The sequence below is a fragment of the Loxodonta africana genome, chromosome 1 (assembly GCF_030014295.1).
Source record: "Loxodonta africana isolate mLoxAfr1 chromosome 1, mLoxAfr1.hap2, whole genome shotgun sequence".
Lineage (NCBI taxonomy): Eukaryota > Metazoa > Chordata > Mammalia > Proboscidea > Elephantidae > Loxodonta > Loxodonta africana.
Window position 1 is genome coordinate 75,076,569 of NC_087342.1, and position 4,553 is coordinate 75,081,121.

A 4,553-nucleotide genomic window follows, 5' to 3' on the forward strand; every position below is an offset into this window, starting at 1 on the left:
TGCTGCCCTCTAGTGGGAGTTGGTGTAATGTTGAAAAATGAAAGAAAAGTTCTTTGGGGAATATTAGCTTAAGTATGAGACAATGCATCCAGAAAGTCTGGTTGGGTCAAACTTTTGTCTTTTTTGGCTTTTGTACAGCAGAATAAGTCTTATAAGCACATTTACGATTCCTGGGTCATAGTTAGAGAGGCCTGGTGGCTTTGGGTTGTGCAAGTGTGTGTGTCTATGTTTTGGGGGGGGGTGTGGAGTATTTGAGAAATCAATGCAACCACATGGATTTTGCAGCATGTTTGAAAAGTTTTACGTTTTTTGGAACATGTGTTGCCCACAAATTATGTATCAAAATGTATCACAATTCATTATTTTAAAGCAGGAGACAAATGGGATATATGAATATTTATGGAAGTAACATGAAAGTCAAGAGAAAATTAAGAGGTTTCATACATTCACTCTGGCTTTGGCATCATTCTAGATCCTGGAGATCCAGAAAAGGAAAAAACAAACAACAAAAAAAAATCTCTCTTCATGGACAGAAATTAGAGTGGAAGTCTATTGATAACTTAAAAAAAAAGAAAGAAGGAAGGAAAATATGCATTGTGTCTGACTGTGATTACTATAAATCTATAGGGATTAGTTTCAGCGGTAAGAAAGAGCAGTGCAAGGGCTGAGGTGACAATCAGGTAGCAGAGATAATCAGGTAGAGAAAGTACTTGACAGTCCCGTGGAAACACAGTGTGTTGGACCCTGGAAAAGGGACGAGAACAAGGTGTCAGAAGGACAATGGCCTCCATGCACACCGCCCATCCCCAAGGCCATCCCCACTCCTAGCCTCCTTTTCTTCACTAAAATTTCCATCTTCTGGCTTTGTGTCACTTGTTTCAAAAATCTCTTTGTTTCTTCTCTTCACCATGCCCATTTTTGAGGGGGAGCAAAGAGGGTAGGTGTCACTACTGAGGATTATTAAAGACATACAGTTGACATTTGAACTAGATTTTATATCAGAGTGCCTATTTTCTCAGTTTAGCTGGGTGTGAATCGAGTGCAAAGTTATTTGTGTATTTATTTTTAATCAACAGAAATCTTGTTTTCCTGGCTCAAACATAGACCAAAGCTGGGAACTTGGCATTATTAACACCACACTTTAAACAAACAGTCTAACCAGACAACTGTTTAAAAAAAAAAAAAAAGTCCTCTTTTACATTCAGATAGATCTGTCTTTGTTGTCTTCCTCTTCACTCATCCAAAGGAGACTGTCATATACATAATCTTACCTACAACTAGATGACACTATTTTTTCAAGCTTCTCTTTGTGCTTTCTATTTCCCCTTTCTGCACTCCTGCAAAAAGAAAAAGAAAAGAAACACAAAAACTACCCCCACCAGAAATCAGCTGCGCTCCTCCGTTGCAAAATAAGACGTTCTGGAGCTGGTCTATTTCTTCCCTAGAGAAACATTGACTAGAGAGTGCTCCTTCATCCTTCCCCAGGAAGCCTTTGAGAAGGGTACTGCAACCCCTGGAAAGGATCAGGTGGATCAGGGCGTGAGGATTCCCTTCCAGACAGGAAAGAGGATCCCGATTGTATCCGCCCTGTGCGTTCCTATATCCTGGAGAAACGGCCTCTTCTTTGTGCTCCCTCAAAGGCTAAAGTTGATTAATTTCCAATTTAGGGCAAAATGTAATAGGCAGAGTACCCCTGTGAAAGCACCTAAAGAGACTTTTTATCTCCTGAGCTTTGTATGGTCCATGGATATTTAGATTCTCAGGGCACTTGTAGGGGATAACATTGGTTCACTATATTAATGACATATGATTCATTGCCATATGAATAAGAATGATCCAGCTCCAAAATCCCATTCAATGTATGGTTTCTTGACCACTCCTGGCACAAGCTCTGTTCACGTGGATTAGATATTTGTGTGCAGAAAGTTTATTAGGGAATGATATGGGAACACCACCTGTAAAGGACTGACGGAAGCAGGGTTAAAGGCGGAAAGTTGACAGGCAGCAAGAGAGGCCTGAGCTGATCCCATGAGGAGCCTTGGAAATGGGAGGGCCCTTCAGAGTTAAGGCAAGAGAGTCAGACCTTTATAGGTATGTATTGAGCGTCCATTACTGTGGGCTGTTCAGAGAGGGAACATGGCCTTGACTGAGGCAGTTCCTTTCAGCTGAGGGCAATTCCTAGAGAGGACCTCAACTTTGTGCCATGAGGGAGCAACACTTGTGGCAGCTGGGGAAATGAATGCCTTGGTCCTGAAAGGAGGGAACCTGGGTGTCACAACCCAGCACACAACACAGAGAACAAGGTTGGAGGCAGGCTTAGCAGGCAGCTGCTAACCAGCAGAAGGAAGGTTGTTAGGTTACTGCAGTAATTCAGGCAAGAGATGTAGATAGTTGGGTCAGATTGGTAGCAGTTCAGGAGCTGAGAACTTTGTAGCATGTCGCAGGAGCACCAACAGGACATCCTGAAAGGAAGAAATGTTGTGATGCCTAGGTAAGAAGTGCATTTCATTATCCAGCTTTTGATTTTAGAGAACACTTGATTCATGAAACAATATTATATCCAATTTATGATTAATAGGCACATGAACCTTCATACTAAAAAGTAATGGAAACGAAATTAGAAATTCTACCATTGATCCAATTCTTGAAAAGCTCCCATAGGTAATAAAAATGGAAAAACATAATAGCTAAAATCATAATCATGCTATGACTATTTCTTTTATATAGAATTTTAAAATATGGAAGTTATTACTAGCTTAAAATAATAATTTCAGAAGAATGTGGGATTAGATTAATTGATTACTTTGCCAAAGGCTTGCTCTCATTTAAAATGGTAAAGATTAATTTATATGTTTTTAAATGGCTTCTTTTCCCACAAGGAAGAATTAGTAATCTTTTGTCAGGGCCAGTGGTGTCAAGGAAATCCATGTGACTCTGGATGAAATCAATTTTGAAGACAGTGTCTAAAGCAGAATCAGTCCTAACAGGCTGTAGAACTCTGTGTCCCTAATGAACTATTTTAAAAATATTTTAAAGGATAAAACAAAGAAAAATATTCACAAAATTATGCTAGTAGTATTTTTTATGCCCTAAAATATTTATTTTAGAAAATGAGGTCAACTTCTCTGAATGAAAAGTAGGAATGGATTTTTTCCTCAAAGTTATTTAGCTAGTGAAAGTGAAGCATAGAATCTTCCAATTCATCACCAAGTGGTGGTTTCCAGTTCATAGCGACCCTTTTCAGAAAAACACCCAGGCAAATCAAGACAAAAAGGAAAGCCTTTTCAACAATTAGTGCAGGGACAATTGGATATCCACACACAAAAAGAAGAATTTAGAGCCTTCCCTCAAACCATACACAAACGTTAACTTGGAATCCATCATAGGCCGAAATGTAAGACTTCAAATTATGAAAGTTTTAGGTGTAAACACTGAAGAAAATCTTTGTGACTTTGGGTTAGGCAGAGTTCTTAGATATAACACCAAAAGCACTATCCATAAAGAAGAAAATTGACTAACAGGACTAAATCAAAATTTTGCACTTCGAAAGACACCATTAGAAAAATGAAAAGACAAACCATAGGCTGGGAGGAAATATCCGTGAATGAAATACCTCATGAAGGACTTGTATCCAGAATATGTAAAGAAATTTTATAAATCAATAATACTAAGATAAAGAACCAAATTTAAACACACAGAAGATTTGAATAGACATTTGTCCATAGAAAACATACAAATGGCTAATGAGCACATGAAAAGATGTTCAACATCATAGTTGTAAACCTAGAAAAAAAAAAGAAAAAAGCCCAAACTCTTTGCTGTTGAGTTCTAACACATAACCACCATATAGGAAAGTAGAAGTGCCCCATAGGGTTCCCAAAGAACAGCTGGTCAATTTGAACTGCAGACCTTTACTTAGCTGCTGTAGTACTTAACCACTATACAACCAGTGCTACTCACAGTCATCATGGATGTATAAATTAAACCACATTGACATAGCACTTCACAATTACTCTGTGCCTATACCAGAAAACATAGATGATAACCTGTGTTACTGATGATGTGGACAAATTTGTACTCTCATACAGTGCTGGTGGGAATGCAAAATGACACAGCCACTTTAGAAAACAGTTTGACTATTTTTAAAAAGATTAATAATAATTTTAACATATTGTTGTTACCAGTTGAATTGAATCCTCCAGAAATATCTGTTGAAAATTTTAACCCCTGTTTTATCTGTGTACGAAATCCCATTTGGCAATAGGATTTGTTTGTTCTGTCAGTGAGGCCATATCGGTGTAGAATGTGTCCGAAACCTACTAACGCTTGAGATGAAAACAGCAGATTAGACTCAGAGACAACGGAGCACACACTGGGTGGAAGACAGATGATACCAGAAGACAACGGACACAGGTGAATCTACGTAGAAGCACATAAAGCAGCACAGGAAGTAGGATTGCAGACTGCTAAAAGGTTAAGTTGGCTCCACTGGGGATTGAACCCAGGATCTTCTGCGTGTAAAGCAGATGTGCTAACCACTACACCATGGAACC

The 4,553-nt window shown here is 38.7% G+C and overlaps 1 non-coding gene across 1 annotated transcript; it reads right to left on the reverse strand.

Annotated features, from left to right (window-relative positions):
• Window positions 1-4,480: 4,480 nt before the first annotated feature.
• On the reverse strand, window positions 4,481-4,553 carry TRNAL-UAA (transfer RNA leucine (anticodon UAA)). Its single transcript has one exon. It is a non-coding gene; the product is annotated as a tRNA-Val (tRNA).